This window comes from Papio anubis, chromosome 3, assembly GCF_008728515.1.
Source record: "Papio anubis isolate 15944 chromosome 3, Panubis1.0, whole genome shotgun sequence".
In the NCBI taxonomy this organism is placed as follows: domain Eukaryota; kingdom Metazoa; phylum Chordata; class Mammalia; order Primates; family Cercopithecidae; genus Papio; species Papio anubis.
In genome coordinates, this window is record NC_044978.1 from 68,147,044 (window position 1) to 68,164,906 (window position 17,863).

The following is a 17,863-nucleotide window of genomic DNA, read 5'->3' on the forward strand; positions in this document are numbered from 1 at the left end:
CTACTGTTTTGGTATAGGTAAATGGACTTAAACTTTTTTAAAGTAAGGGAGATGGTAGGTACAGTTAGATTATAGTCTTGAGGTTTATATGAAGCCAGTAGTGTTACCTTATTTTGATTTCCTTGTTCAGGTCAGGGCCTGGAATGTCTGTGGCGGGAGGTGAATGAATTCAAAATTTTCTGTATGAAAGCATTTTTCACCAAAGTGAGCCTCATGGCTTTATGCAACACATAACCTTACTGAGGGAGGGAAGTAGGGAAACCACATTTTTATTTCTCCTTACTGTGTACAAGTTCAGTTATGGTCTTGAACACGGTCTCAAATACCCATTTTTTGTTTTGGATAGTACCTTGTCTGTATAAGAAGCTGGCCTTTCCACAGAGGGGCCCTGGAGTCGGAAATTATGAGAATTAATTTATTTGTGTCTTCTATTATGATCTCTTATTTTGACAATAAAAATCCTTACTACTTTCTCCAAAAAAAAAAAAAAATAAATAAATAAATTAAAGAATATGCAAACATTGTAGTTTGGCAAACATAGTGTTTGACTGTGGTATAACTATTTAATTTCTCTTTGCTTTGGTGTCCTAATATGTAAACTTAGGAAACCTTATTCCCACTTTACAGTGTTGCTATGACAATGAATGACCCCAGGTGTCAAAAGGACCAGGCACCTAGAGAGAATGCAAAGAAAGGAAGCTATAATTGTTGTTCACATATTCGAAATTATGCTACTTAAAGTGTTAGCTACATTTGTGTGTAGAATAGTTTTATATACAATAAGGATGTTGGAGAATTCTTTAAAAACTTGTTGCACTGTTAGTCATATATCAAATATATTTGGTATGCACTTTTACAAAGCACCTGTAAAAACCAGGTCCCTTATAGCTTATTTATGATAAAATACTATAAAGTAGTTATTTCACATAAGTACAATTTACATGAAAAGAATTACTTTTATGCTCAAACTATGAGGATTCAAACTAATCATTTGTACTCAGAAAACAGAAAAGAGTGCTGCTTTCATTTGTTTCAGAAGCGATAATACATCTCTAGAGGAGGAAAAAGTGGTGGTAAAAAAAATATTATTGGGACTGAAGCTGATTTTGTAGTTCCTTTCAAGGCTCATGTGTCTTTCCAGGCCACCCAGACCATAGGCACAACTTTGCAACACCAATGTTCCTAGGAAGCGGTCCCACTGACCTCTGCCTCTGTCTTGTAATTTAAGACAACTTTTCTCAACCCCTGTGTGCCTAACTCCCCATCCCACCCCAACGGAACCTCCCTTGATTATGAACATGTGCAACCAGTTATATTGCTGACATTCTTGCTGTTTAGTTCATAGCCTGAAAATGTACATGACGGCACCTCAATTTGGACACCAGGGTGAGAGTGACTGTGAAACAACGATGTCAGGTGTATGAATATTGTCTTCTGACTTTCCTGTGATGCTGGCGCAGGCTTGCTGAGATGTGGGCAATCCTGGGCACTACCGCCTTGCTGTGCACTGCAAAGAAGTGGAAATAATAATACGAAAATGGATACCAAAGTCTTAACATAGAGCTTACTATGTGCCAAACATAATATTATAATATTATCCTCATTTTACAGATAAGAAAATGAAGGCTTAGCAAGGTGTTCATGTATTGATTAGCTATTCTGCATAACAAACCACAAAAAATTTAGGTAATTAAACGATCATTCATGATTCTATAGGTCAATTTCAGGTTGGCTCATCTGGATAGTTCTTCTGCTAGTCTCATCTTGTTCACTCTCGGTGCTACATCTATCTGGTGACTTCATGGGGGCTCATTGTTTTACCTCAGCAAGGGACAGGCCATCTCTGTCCCACATGGTTTTCTCTTTCAGTAGGATATCCAGAATTCTTTATGTGGAGGCACCATATTTCAAAAGAGAGAGGGAGTAGAAGCATCAGAATCTCTCAAGACCTAGGACTGAAAGTCACACAAACGTTACTTCTGTGTTAAAGCAAGTCACATCACTGACCCAGATTCAAAGAATAGGGAAACAGATTCCTCCACTTGATGTGGCAAGTGGCAAAATCATGTTTTAGAGAGCTTGCAGAAAGTCATGGAATTTGTAGCCTTTAAAAAAAAATCTTACTTTTTCATAGTAAGTAAAATGCCCAAGCTCATATAGACTGGACATAGTGGTGCCAGACCCAACCAGTCTGCTTCAGTGTTGGGTTTTTAACCACAGTGGTTATATTGACAGGGGAAGAATTTCACTTTCTGCAGTGAATTATGCTTCACCACCTGCTTCGGCCCTGTTTGTGCAGTGGTGCCTTTAGCAGTTCCAGCCCTCGAACTCAGGTACTAGTTTGAGACCTGGAAGACAAATTTCTGTAGTGAAAATTTGCTATGATCTTTTCCTCATAGACTTTTGTGAAAATGAACTCTTGTACACTGACTATAAGTCACCCTGCCCACAAGTCTACTAATGCAGAGGCCCCAATACACGTACATATTCATAGAAGTCTGTATTGGCTCCAGTGTAAAGGTAACCATGAAGCTATTCTACAGATGAAACTACACGCTTGGTTAAAAAAAAAAAAAAATTACTGTAATATCTACAAACAATAAAGGATTTATTCTTGTGAGGAGGAATTTTACTGGATCAAAATCTAAGTGTCAGTATGAACCTGATCCGAACAGTGATTTATGGGAAAGAGACACTGGTTATGTGTGTGTGTGTGTATATATATATATATGTATATATATATATATATTTTTTTTTTTTTTGAGGTGGAGTCTCGCTCTGTCACCTAGGCTGGAGTGCAGTGGTATCATCTCGGCTCACTGCAACCTCTGCCTCCTAGGTTCAAGTGATACTCCTGCCTCAGCCTCCCGAATAGCTGTGATTACAGGTGTGCACCACCACGCCCAGCTAATTTTTTGTATCTTTAGTAGAGACGGGGTTTCACCATGTTGGCCAGGCTGGTCTTGAACTCCTGACCTCGTGATCTGCCCACCTTGACCTCCCAAAGTGCAGAGATTACAGGCATGAGCCACTGCACCTGGCCTAGTTTTGGCTCCTTCTTTAAGACATCTCTGGAGGATGCAAAATGTGCTAGGCTTGCATAGACTCCAGAGAGGTTAAATTGTTTCTTTTACATTTATCCATGAAAGTCTGAAGTTTTTGAAAGAACAGCTCTCCATGATATATTTACAAGTTTATTTCAATAACAATAATGGGTATTTCATGTCAGATAAGTATGGTTAGTTATCTAAATTGGATTTGCTTTTATCCTAGGCAGACTTCTTTTTAAATGGTCTTTCTTATAGTGTCTAGATTCTTTTATTTTTCATGTGGAAGTCCAGTTGTTTCAGTGCCATTTTTTGAAAAGGCAATCTTTTCTCCATTTTATTGTCTTTGCTGCTTTGTCAAAGATTAGTTTACTATATTTATGTGATTGCTGAGCTCTCTATTCTATTCTATCGATCTATTCATCTGTTCTTTCCCCAATACCACACTCTCTTGATTAACGTAGCTTTAAAATAAGTCTGAAGTTGGGTAGTGTCAGCCTTCCAACTTTATTTTTCTTTTTCAATCTTGTGTTAGTTATTCTTGGTCTTTTGCCTCTCCCTATAAACTTTAGAATCAGTTTGTTGATGTCCACAAAATAACTTGCTGGGATTTTGCCTTTCTTACGTAAACATGCCAAAGAAAGACTTTATAGTGAGAGCAGCTGCATACATGTGTCTCCTCTCCCCGCTTTTCCCCCTCTTCCTGGATAAGGGTACATAGAAAAATGCTTTTTACAAAGAAAGAGAACTGAAAGAAAACCACCCATGTTGTTCAATTATGGTCAGAAAAATTTTGATTTACAGATTTTACTGACAGATAGGGAGCTGACTCTGTGAGAATGGGGTTTCCTTATCTTTCATTTAAAAACCTGAAGAAAATCTCTAACAAAAATCATTAGGTGAGAGGCTTATGAGCCAGAATTATATACTGAGCTATTTGGGCTCTGCGTGGCTTTCACACATCTTTCAGCATGTGTTAGCTCTGGGTAGCAGCAATATAGAATATTGTAGAAAATTGCAGTTATTGTTTTTTAAAAAGTTCCTTATATGGAGGTAAATAAAAAGTGGTTGTTTCACTGGCCATGGGAAGATATCTTATTTTAGACTAAAGAGTACTGCTTCTTTGTAATTTGAAAAGGGAACAGGAGCAGTGTTGGGAGTGGGCAAAGGAAGGAAGAGGCCGCACCTTTTATTAAATGGTTTTGCTTCCAGCACTACATGTCATTAGGTCAAGTTGTCATACTACAAACTTGTGGCCTAGTTACCTAGTGAAAAAATAGTTTAGTCTGGGAAATATTGTTCCTTAGGAGCAACAGAAAGTCTTCAATCTATTGTGAACTTTTCTTGCTATTTAAAGTCTGGTCCATGGACACGCAGCATCAGCGTCACCTGGAACCTTTTTCAGAATAATCTCAGGCCTCATCACAGACCTACTGAATCAAAATCTGCATTTTAACAAAATTCCCCAAGTGGTCCATGTGTTCAATGGAGTTTGAGACCCAATGGCCTAAAATATATCATTGCTGTGTTCCACTTTGGCTTCTGAGGAACACGGGATAGATTATTTTGGCCAGTGGTGGTAGGTCACCACTGAGCACTTTTTATTAGCAAATAGACTGTGGCTGCATATCTCTCTCTGATTACCTATAATATCATAGAAGTGTTGCTACAGTAACCAGGACCCTATGCTATTAAAGTTTAACTTCCACATCATCATTATACAAGGAGGGTGCAGAATGTAATACACTATCACTTTTACTTGTCTGCTTTATTTATTGAAGACTGGATCCATCTGATTCAAACAGAATGAGTGAAAATTTCCTCAAAGTAAATATGGTCTTTGTGAAACTATTTACCCTTGTTTTCAGAAATTACAAATTTCTCTAATTATAATTAAGGACATTGAGTGCTTTTTCTCCTTTCTGTAGCATGTGGCTGGATTTTCAGAGTTAAATCTGTGAGACATTATTGTAACAGTACATTCTTCTGAATAGATTTTCATAGCATTTTCTTCGTTTGTTCATTGCATCATTCACTTACTCATTTAACTAATATTTATTAAATGCCTAATACGTGCTAGGCACCCTGTTGACCTAGGGATGCAAGGGTGAACAGCACACAGTGTATGTTGTGGAAGGTTCTTGGGGAGAGACAACAAGCTTTTTGGAAAATGTGAATAGTTTTGTATTCCTGGAGTTTGGCATTCAGAGGGGATGTGTTGAGAAATGAAGTTGGAAAGAAAGGGAAAATGCGGATTCTGAAGAGCTTTCTAGTGCTGTGTTAAGGAGTTTGAGCTTCATTTTGGAGCAGAGGCAACACTACTGAGGCAGTGAATTTCAAAGTAGGAGGTGCAACCCATGAATGAGTCATGAAGTCATTTGGTGAGTCAGTATTGGCAGTTTTACAAAATGGAAATACAGTAGAATAGAAAATATCAAAGAGCATTTCTGTAGTAAAAATTTTGGGTAAGTGTGTGTGATGATCATGGTCAAAACCACTACTATCAGGGGAGTCAGGCTACCTAGGGGAACCAGGCGAGCACAGCTGACCTAAAAAAAATTAAACCCATCGGAACTCAGCAGTACCATAATCCTGGTCCATCAAAATGATAATGCTTTGTTCCAGCCAACTCTCAGAATTGGGATACTAAACTGGAAGAATCGATGTTTGCAATTTATAAGGAACACAACTAATAGAAAAAATGATTTACCTGTGGTTAGCGTCTAAGAAAGTACTACGTTTTTTATCCATCTTGTAATGTTGGTATGTGGGTGAGCCTATGATACAGGCAAACCATTTTACATCAGGTTATACTAAAAAGTGTAAGTGATGACTGAGCAGAAAATCACTATCATCTTATATATGATTTCTGCCTAGGGCTAGCTACATAGCTCTCTGACTGTTTTTGTTACTGCACTAAACACAGTTGCCGAAAGCAAATTTGCCATGTACTCATTGTGTATAATAAATTTTAATTTTGGACTGTGTTATGTGCAGAGATTACTAACTCATAATAGAGGAACTCCATTGCTCAAAAACTTTTTGAAAAATGTTACCCCAGTAAGATTTGAAAAAAAATGGTGTTTAGAAAAATGAGGTGGGAAAGGAGCAGGGTGACATGCAAGTTACAGAGATGAGATACAGAAAAGAAGGAAAATTGTGATAATAAGCTGTATTAGTCAGGGTTCCCTAGAGGGACAGAACTAATAGGATATATATACACACACACACACATACACACACACACACACATATACACACACACACTCCTATATATATACTCCCATATATACACACACACATATACACACACGCACTCCTATATATACATATATACTCCCATATATATATACACATATATATACATATATATATACACATTTACTAAGTATTAACTTACACAATCACAAGGTCTCACAATAGGCTATCTGCAAGCTTGAGAGAAAGGAGAGCCAGTCCGAGTCTCAAAACTGAAGGACTTGGAGTCCAGTGTTCGAGGGCAGGAAGCATCCAGCATGGGAGAAAGATGCAGGCTGGGAGACTGGGCCAGTCTTGCCTTTTCACATTTTTCTGCCTGCTTTATATTCACTGGCAGCTGATTAGATGGTGCCCACCAGATTAAGGGTGTGTCTGCCTTTCCCAGCCCACTGACTTAAATGTTAATCCCCTTTGGCAACACCCTCACAAACACACCCAGAATCAATACTTTGCATCCTTTGATCCAATCAAGTTGACGTAATAACCACCACATCAGCTGTCTTCCAAACCTAAATGTATGTACAGGTAGAGAATAGAGTTGAATTAATCTGGCAGGTAATGAAGTAATTTAAAAGAGATCATACTGATGCTTCCAAACCATTGAAACACCCTGAATACTTACTTCTTTTGTAAGGCCTGTTCTCTACACTAATTATAGAAAACTTGGGATTTGGGGGGTGCATTTCCATAGGGGTTACAAACACAGACTCTGGAGCCAGACTATTTGTCTTCATCCCTTACTGTATACACAAATGACCCTGGACAAGTTACTTTATTCCCCATTTATCCCTCATACAAGTGGAAATAATAATACCACCTATCTTTTAGTGTTGCCAAGAGAGTCTATGAGTTGATGGTGTTAATGCTTATGAGATCAGTACCTAGCACATAGTAACTGCTCAGGAAATGTTCCTAGAGTAGAAATTAGTTTTATAACTTAGAACATTGTGATCAGTGTGGCTCAGCCATGACCAAGGACATTTCTGGCAAGCTTATGTCATAAACAAAGACAAAAGAAGAGATAGAGTGGGAAAGAGTAAAGAGGCAATTTCATGCTGTGGCAGAACACCACAAGTTTATGAGAGCAGTACAGGGAAAGAGATGAAAGATGAGTCATTTATAAAACACAAACTTCCCTTCCCAACTATTCTGTCAAGAATAAAGAAAATGATTCAGTATCCTGAGACTTTGCTGAAGTTGCTTATCAGCTTAAGGAGATTTTGGGCTGAGACAATGGGGTTTTCTAAATATACAATCATGTCATCTGCACACAGGGACAATTTGACTTCTTCTTTCCTAACTGAATACCCTTGATTTCTTTCTCTTGCCTGATTGCCCTAGCCAGAACTTCCAACACTATGTTGAATAAGAGTGGTGAGAGAGGGTATCCCTGTCTTGTGCCAGTTTTCAAAGGGAATGCTTCCAGTTTTTGCCCATTCAGTATGATATTGGCTGTGGGTTTGTCATAAATAGCTCTTATTATTTTGAGATACATTCCATCAATACCGAATTTATTGAGAGTTTTTAGCATGAAGGGGTGTTGAATTTTGTCAAAGGCCTTTTCTGCATCCATTGAGATAATCATGTGGTTTTTGTCTTTGGTTCTGTTTATATGCTGGATTACGTTTATTGATTTGCGTATGTTGAACCAACCTTGCATCCCAGGGATGAAGCCCACTTGATCACAGTGGATAAGCTTTTTGATGTGCTGCTGGATTTGGTTTGCCAGTATTTTATTGAGGATTTTCACATTGATGTTCATCAAGGATATTGGTCTAAAATTCTCTTTTTTTTGTTGTATCTCTCTCAGGCTTTGGTATCAGGATGATGTTGGCCTCGTAAAATGAGTTAGGGAGGATTCCAAAATCACAAGCATTCTTATACACCAGTAACAGACAAACAGAGAGCCAAATCATGAATGAACTCCCATTCACAATAGCTTCAAAGAGAATAAAATACCTAGGAATCCAACCAACAAGGGATGTAAAGGACCTCTTCAAGGAGAGCTACAAACCACTGCTCAGTGAAATAAAAGAGGACACAAACAAATGGAAGAACATACCATGCTCATGGATAGGAAGAATCAATATTGTAAAAATGGCCATACTGCCCAAGGTAATTTATAGATTCAATGCCATCACCATTAAGCTACCAATGAGTTTCTTCACAGAATTGGAAAAAACTGCTTTGAAGTTCATATGGAACCAAAAAAGAGCCCACATCTCCAAGACAATCCTAAGCCAAAAGAACAAAGCTGGAGGCATCATGCTACCTGACTTCAAACTATACTACAAGGCTACAGTAACCAAAACAGCATGGTACTGGTACCAAAACAGAGATATAGACCAATGGAACAGAACAGAGCCCTCAGAAATAATACCACACATCTATAGCCATCTGATCTTTGACAAACCTGACAAAAACAAGAAATGGGGAAAGGATTCCCTATTTAATAAATGGTGCTGGGAAAATTGGCTAGCCATAAGTAGAAAGCTGAAACTGGATCCTTTCCTTACTCCTTATATGAAAATTAATTCAAGATGGATTAGAGACTTAAATGTTAGACCTAAAACCATAAAAACCCTGGAAGAAAACCTAGGGAATACCATTCAGGATATAGGCATGAAAGCAATGGCAACAAAAGCCAAAATTGACAAATGGGATCTAATTAAACTAAAGAGCTTCTGCACAGCAAAAGAAACTACCATGAGTGAACAGGCAACCTACAGAATGGGAGAAAATTTTTGTAATCTACTCATCTGACAAAGGGCTAATATCCAGAACCTATAAAGAACTCAATCAAATTTACAGGAAAAAAACAAACAACCCCATCAAAAAGTGGGCAAAGGATATGAACAGACAGTTCTCAAAAGAAGACATTCATACAGCCAACAGACACATGAAAAAATGCTCATCATCACTCGCCGTCAGAGAAATGCAAATCAAAACCACAATGAGATACCATCTCACACCAGTTAGAATGGCAATCATTAAAAAATCAGGAAACAACAGGTGCTGGAGAGGATGTGGAGAAATAGGAACACTTTTACACTGTTGGTGGGACTGTAAACTAGTTCAACCATTGTGGAAAACAGTGTGGCGATTCCTCAAGGATCTAGAACTAGAAATACCATTTGACCCAGCCATCCCATTACTGGGGATATACCCAAAGGATTGTAAGTCATGCTGCTCTAAAGACACGTGCACACGTATGTTTATTGAGGCACTATTCACAATAGTAAAGACTTGGAATCAACCCAAATGTCCATCAGTGACAGACTGGATTAAGAAAATGTGGCACATATACACCATGGAATACTATGCAGCCATAAAAAAGGATGAGTTCGTGTCCTTTGTAGGGACATGGATGCAGCTGGAAACCATCATTCTCAGCAAACTATCGCAAGAACAGAAAACCAAATACCGCATCTTCTCACTCATAGGTGGGAATTGAACAATGAGATCACTTGGACACAGGAAAGGGAACATCACACACCAGGTCCTAATGTGGGGAGGGGGGAGGGAGGGATAGCATTAGGAGATAATGCCTAATGTAAATGACGAGTTAATGGGTGCAGCACACCAACATGGCACATGTATACATATGTAACAAACGTGCACGTTGTGCACATGCACCCTAGAACTTAAAGTTTAAAAAAAAAAAAAAGAAGAAGAAGAAAAAAGAAAATGATTCAGAAACAAAGAAATAATAGAGGAGAAAACAAAACAAAAATAAATAAATAAAATATGTATACAAGTTGGAATTCTTTTCAGTTATCGTTTATTTGAACTTTATCAGATAGCCAATGGTATGCTTGTGCTAGTTTGTACCAGCCCATGAGAGCTGATTGTGTACATCTCTTCTGAACTCCACATTCACTGATATTGTGTTGGTAGTTTTGAAATTGGCTCTGGCAGGAGTATTTACATCAGAAAATCAGCAAACATTACAAAGCAAGGTCTTCCTTTTTAACTTGGAGAACTGCTTATTAACATTTACCAGTCTACCAGTGTAGGTATCTCTTATAATGCAGACAATAAGCAATAAGCAACATTCTAGGTATTACTGGCTATTATTACTTTAAGGCATGGTTTTCTTTTGTCATCTCACAATCAACTTTAACCCAGCTTTTTGCTTTTTAAAAAAGTATTTTGACTGTATTCAAAGAGAATTGCTTTGAATACTACTTTGTAATTTTATGGTTATCTGTGACATATTGTTTCATGTCTAGTCTCCTTTTAGGAAGAGGAGGTGGGAGAGTATATATGTTGCACAGCCTGTATGTAAAGAGCCTGGAGTAGTGTATGACCCATAGATGAGTGAATGAACAAATATGTGAATGAAAGAGAAGATAGAATATAAAATAAATCTGAGTGAAAGACAAAGAATATCCTCTCCCCCTGAAGCCCCTTAACCTCTTCAGTTGGAAGCAGTGTTAGAAACGTAGACCTTGAAGTGAGGGCTGTCTCTCAAATCCATTCTCTGGCCCAGTGGTTCTTGAGCTTTGCTGCCTATTTAAATCACCTGGGAACTTTAAAAAGCCTAAGTCCCCAAGCATACCCTAAAATTCACAGTCTTGCAGAGTGGATCTAAATATCAATTTCTTTTAAAGCTCCCCGGTTATTCCGACGTATAGCTAAGTCAAGAACCAGTGCTTTCTAGGGCCTGGAATCTGGCACTAGGTCTTAGAATTCTCCGTGTAGGGGAAGGGAGTTTAATTGGGAGGGAATCTGAATATCTGCCTTTGAGTAACTGCTGGAAATGTAACTGGTAGTTACTGTTTGGATCAGCAGATAGGTACTGCTCTGAATTCCTGGTTATGGCTTTAATTTTTTTTTTTTTTTTACCTTATCTCTCTTGCAGAAATATTTGACTGCCTTCTTTCTCTCTCTCTGTTCCACTCCCCACTTTGTTGACTATTCTTGCTTTTATGCTCTCTCTTAGAATCTCAGGTCCATGGCATTTAATTAATAATATGCTATTGTTATCATATGGGCAATGATCCTCTCTTGTCTGCCAAGGAAGGCAGACAACCTCTAGAAACTAGAAAAGGCAAGGAAATGAATTCTTCCCTAGAGCCTCTAGAGAGAACACAGCCCTATTGACCCATTTCAAACTTCTGACCTCCATAATTGTAACATATAGATTTGTGTTGTTTTAAGTCACTAAGATTGTGGTACTTTGTTACAGCACCAGTAGGAAACTCATACAAACACCCTGTGCATTAGCATAGAGTAACACTTTATTTAGGCCTTGTTTGATATTATGCCTTGCTAAGGGAAACCTGGTATGATCAAGGTATTGGGTGGGTATATTCGTATATTCTTCAAGAAAGAATAGGACCACCTCTCAGCCTTAGCGGAGCCAAGCAGGAGGATTCAGAGACCCTGGACAAGACCCAATACTCTGCTGGCTTCAGGTGTGACCCAGTATAGTGCCAGCTATGCAGGCCATGGGAGTGCTTGCATCACTTCTCCCCTAGTTCCAGGCAGCCCATAATGGAGACTATCCTTCTGATTGGGAGAAAGAGAGAGAGGAGAGCTAGAGATTTTGTCTGGTAGCTCAGGGATTCTTCATTATCTTACCCAATTCCATCAAAGCAGTGTATCTAGGAGTCTGCAGTACTCTTGGGTTGCCCCCTAGTGCTGATTAAGTTTTTTTAAGTGCTGATTTTTAAGTTTTGTTTTTTTTTTTTTAATTTCTTAAAACAAATGAAAACGGAAACAGAACATACCAAAACCTATGGAATATATCAAAAGCAGTGTTAAGAGAGAAATTTAAAGTAATGAAATCCTATATCAGAAAAGTAGAAAATCTTCAAATAAACAATCTACTAATGTATCTCAAAGACCTAGAAGAGCAAAAGTAAACCACACCCCAAATTAATAGAAGGTAGGAATAACAAAGATCAGAGCAGAAATGAATGAAATTGAGACTTTTAAAAAACACAAAAGATCAATGAAAAATTGCTTTCTTGAACAGATAAACAAAATCAACTAACCTTTAATCTGACTAAGAAAACGAGAGTGACTCAAATAAAACAAGAGACAAAAAGGGAGACATTACAACTGATACAACAGAAATTCAGATGATCATTAGAGACTGTTATGAGCAACTGTATGACAATAAATTAGAAATCCTAGAAGAAATGGATAAATTTCTAGACACCTATAACCTACCAAGATAGAACCATGAAGAAATCCAAAAGCCAAATAGACCAGCAACAAATAATGAGATAAAAGCAGTAATAAAAAGTCTTTCATCAAAGAAAAGTCCAGGACCTGATGGCTTTACTGCTGAATTCTACCAAACACTTAAAGAAGAACTAATATTAATTCTACTCAAATTGTTCCAAAAAAATCAAAGAGGAAGGAATACTTCCAGACTTATACCACAAGGTCCGTATAATCACAAAACCAAAACCAGACAAAGACACAACAAAAAAAGAAAAACTACAGGCCAATATCCCTGATTAGCATAGATGCAAAAACCTCTAACAAAATACTAGAAAACCAAATTCAACAACACATTAAAAAGATGATTCATTATGATCAAGTGGGATCATTATTTCTGGGATGCAAGGATAGTTCAACATATGCGAATCAATCAATGGTGTATATCATATCAACACTATGGAGGACAAAAACCATATGATCATTTCAATAGATACCAAAAAAGCATTTGATAAAATGCAACATTCTTCTATGATAAAATCTCTCAAAAAATTGGACATAGAACATATTCAACATGACAGAAACCATGTATGACACACTCACAACAAGTATCATACTGAATGGGGAAACTGAAAGCCTTTTCTCTAAGATCTGAAACATGACAAGGATGCTCACTTTCACCTCTTTTTTTCATCATAGAAATAGAAGTATTAGACAGAGCAATTAGACAAGAGAAAGAAATAGATGACATCCAAATTGAAAAGGAAAAAGTCAAATTATCCTTGTTTGCAGATGATATGATCTGAAATTTTAAAAATATCTAAAGACTCCACCAAAAAACTATCAGAACTGATAAACAAATTCAGTAAAACTGCAGGATACAAAATCAACATACAAAAATCAGTAGCATTTCTTTATGCCACCAGCAAACAATCTGAAAAAGAAATCAAAAAAGTAATCCCATTTACAGTAGCTACAAATAAAATAAAATACCTAGGAATAAACATAACCAAAGAAGTGAAAGATTTCTACAATGAAAACTATAAACATTGGTGAAAAAACTGAAGCAAACGCACACAAAAAATGGAAAATATGCCATGTTTATGGGTTGGAAGAATCAATATTATTAAAAGTGTTCATACTGCCTAAAGCAATCTACAAATTAAATGCAATCCTTCTCACAATATCAATGGCATTCTTCACGGAAATAGAAAAAACAATCCTAAAATTTATGTAGAACCACAAAAGATCCAGAATAGCCAAAGCCATCCTGAGCAAAAAGAACAAAGGTGGAGAAACCACATTATCTGACTTCAAATTATACTGCAAAACTATAGGAGTCAAAATAGCAAGGTGTTAGCATGAAAAACAGACACATAGAACAATTGAACTGAATGAAGAACCCAGCAATAAATTCATGTATTTGCAGTCAACTTATTTTTGACAAAGGTACCAAGAACATATACTAGGGAAAGGACAGTCTCTTCGATAAGTGATGCTGGAAAACTAGTTATCAATATGCAGAAGAATGAAACTAGATCCCTATCTCTCTCCATCATACATCAATCAAAAATGGATTAAAAACATAAATCTAAGACCTAAAAGTGTAAAATAGCTAGAAGAAAACATTGGGTAAACACTCCAGAACATTGATCTGGGCAAAGATTTCTTGAGTAAAACCTCAAAAGCACAGGCAACCAAAGCAAGAATGGACAAATGGGATCACATCAAGCTAAAAAGCTTGTGCACAGCAAAGGAAACAATCAACAAAGTGAAGACATAACCTACAGAATGGGAGGAAATATTTGCAAAATACCCATCTGACAAAAAGGATTAAAAACTAGAATATAGAAGGAGCTCAAACAATTTAATAGGAAATAGTCTGATTTAAAATGGGCAAAAGATCTGAATAGATATTTCTCAAAAGAAGACAGACAAGTGGCCAACAGTTATATGAAAAAAATGCTCAACATCACTAACATTGGAGAACTACAAATGAAAACCACAATGTGATAGCATCTTACCCCAGTTAAGATGGCTTTCATCCAAAAGATAGGCAATAATGAATGCTGGCCAGGATGGGGAGAGAGCAGAAACCTCATACACTGTTGGCAGAAATGTAAATTAACATAGCTACTATGTAAAACAGTGTGGAGGTTCTTCACAAAACTAACAATAAAACTACCATAAAATCCAGCAGTCCCACTGCTGGGTATACATCCAAAAGAAAGGAAATCAATATATTGAAGAGGTAGCTGCATTCCCATGTTTATTGCAGCACTCTTCACAATAGCCAAGATATGGAATCAACCTAAATATCCATCGATGGATGAATTGATAAAGAATATGTAGTACATGCACACAATGGAATATTATTCAGCCATAAAAGGAAATGAAGTTCTGTTATTCACAACGGCATAGATGGAACTGGAGGGCATTGTGTTGAGTGAAATATGGCACGCACAGAAAGACAAATATCACATGTTCTCACTCATATGTGGGAACTTAAAAAATAAATGAACTTTTGGAGATAGAATAGAATGATAGTTACCAGAGGAAGGGTAGGGTGAAAGGGTAATAAAGAGGGGGATGGTTAATGGATATAAAAACACAAATAGAATGAATAAAATGTAGTATTTGGTAGTACAATAGGGTGACTATGTTTAACAATAATTTATTGTGTATTTTAAAATAACTAAAAGAGTGGAATTGGAATATTCCTAACACAAAGAAGTGATAAATGCTTGAGGTGATGAATACCCCAGTGATCATGATTTGATCATTACATACTGTATGCCTGTATCAAAACATCACATGTACCTGATAAATACCTGATAAATATGTGTAACCATTATGTGTTCACAATAACTAAAAATAACTTTTAAAAAGTAGGCCAGTGTGTTAATTTCAATTCCCCTTATCAATGATGATTTTTTTAAATGGGCATATAATCCATTCTGGCCATAAAGTCTGAGGTTTTCCTTACTTTTATGAAGGGCTTGAGAAAGTATATTCTTTGTTTTCCACTTCTGGTCTTTGAATCTTGTTTGAGATGCAGTGCTTGGAGATACTGCAGTCATCTTATTTGCCAAAGTGACAATCATAAGGACAAAGCAAACCACACTGAGGAGGACAAAGAAATCCAGTGGAGAGAACTCGGAACTGTAGTGAAGCCATTCAGCTGTGGCATTTATGACCCTGTTATTGGCCTACCTCTGAAATTATTTTTATGTTAGATAATACATTTCCCTTATTGTTTAAAGCAGTTGAATTTTTAACTCATAATCCAAAACGTTCTAATGAATGTATAGAACAAATACATGTAAAGAAAACAAAAAAATATTTATTCCAACAGCCAGAGAGAATTATGATGATCACATCAGTGCATTACATTTAGTTATTTAAATTTTTCCCACATACATTTTTAGCAAAATAGAAACCTTTTAGTGTTTGTATACGTCTGTACATGAATATATTGTTTACTGTTTAATTTCATTTTTTGGTTGCATTGTTAAATATCTTTTGAAAGATTATTAATGATTGAATGATTTGCATTATATTGGCATATCCCAATTTATTTAACCATTCTGCTTTTTTTTTTTTTTAACATTAGTTTATACTAACTTGGAGTTATATCTTTGGTGAACAACTGAGTACATAAATTACATAAGTGCTCCTAGTATTTTATTAAGCATTTCTGAGGAAGTTCACTTTATAGTATGCTTTGTTGCCTGATTACCTTCACATTCAAGAAATTCCTTCTAATGCCTAAAGTTTTTCCATTTCTTTCCTAGTATACAAAAATATTCCTTCCATTATTACTTCACAATGGGTTATTTTAACATGAACATAATGAAACCCCATTATTTCTGATTTCTGCTTTACTGTCCTCATGTTTAACCCAGGCTCATTTTATTCTATTATTTGAAAATCTAATTTTTGTCATTAGTGGAAAGTTTAAGCAACTCAGTTACCTTTCTGAGGTTGTATTTGTAGCTATTAAAATAATGAAAATTGGAAGAAAAATACCAGTATAGACATAATTGTATACTGGGGAACTTGTTTTTAATGCAAATATACACACAAACAATTCTTATAAAGTAATTGAAGGAAGCACTCTGAAGGGAACTACAGAATTCATATGAGCTGTGACTCCACAAAGTAAAACCTAAAAGTTTGAAATTTGTGAGACGCAGAGTATCAAGACCCACTCATCCTAAGTCAAAGCTTTCCAGGGGACAGCTTCTACCTGTACACAGAGCAGCTAGTGGTCTTTCATGCTGTCCCATTCTCAAACATGTAAGGAGAACCAAAGATTGTCAGACAGTTGAGGAAAGCTTTCTTTCCTTCTTTCTTTTATTGTACATGTGCAGGATGTGCAGGTTTGTTACATAGGTAAATGTATGCCATGGTGGTTTGCTGCACAGATCAACCCATCACCCAGGAATTAAGCCCAAGAATAAAGGAGAACAAAACAAATGAATAAATGAAACCCGGAAGAAATGGTTAATCATAGAAGGGAATTTGGAAATAAACTCTAATTAGTATTTTTATACATACAGACGTATCAAGAAGAATGTCTCCTCATTTGAAATTTTCCAGGTGGAATTAGTATTGGTTTATAAGTCTCAGACTTCTGCAATGAATATATCACTCAACAGCAACCTTTTAGCTGATATTTATATAAGGAAAATTTATGTTCCTAAACTCAATAATTTAATATTCTAAGCAAAATGATATATAGGGAAAATATCAAGCTACCTTCCAAAAATAAAATACCTTCCAAATACATCAAAATCACAAGTAGGTGTTTTGAAAAGCATGCCTAGTGTTCACAGAGGGATGCATGTGCCGAATGTTGACACTAAGAGAGGCATCATATCATTTTATTCAGTGTAAACCATGCTTTGCCATTGTTACTCTTGCAAAGAAGATTTGTTTTGAGAGGAGATTGAAAAAGATATTGATGAATTCTTTAAATGTAATGCTGAGTAATCAAGTACTAAACTTGTTCAGAATGTCAATCTGAAATAGTTGATCATAGTGATAACAGAGAGAGCCTTCAATCAAACCACCAGACACTGCTCGCTGAAAATAATATGGGGACTAAACAAACACAGTGATAAATATTATCCTGGAACTTGGTGGACTGTGAGTGCCTGACTCTTATAACACTGTGCAAAAAAATCTGTGAACATAAACTTGAAGAGAGTTAAGTAAAGCTTGATTTTGTAGTTTTTCATCCTAAAATGACACTTGCATCCCCTGAAGATCCATTCATCATTTATAAGTCCCTACCCCAGAATGAAAATGACAAAGAATCTCTGCCTGTTTCTTGCATGAAATTGCCCTTTTGTCATCCAGCTCACCTATGATGTCACTTT

The 17,863-nt window shown here is 36.6% G+C and overlaps 1 protein-coding gene across 1 annotated transcript in view; it reads left to right on the forward strand.

Annotated features, from left to right (window-relative positions):
• The window catches only part of QRFPR (pyroglutamylated RFamide peptide receptor), a 55,990-nt gene that overhangs the window by 12,577 nt on the left and 25,550 nt on the right, over positions 1 to 17,863 (forward strand). The window lies entirely within an intron of this gene.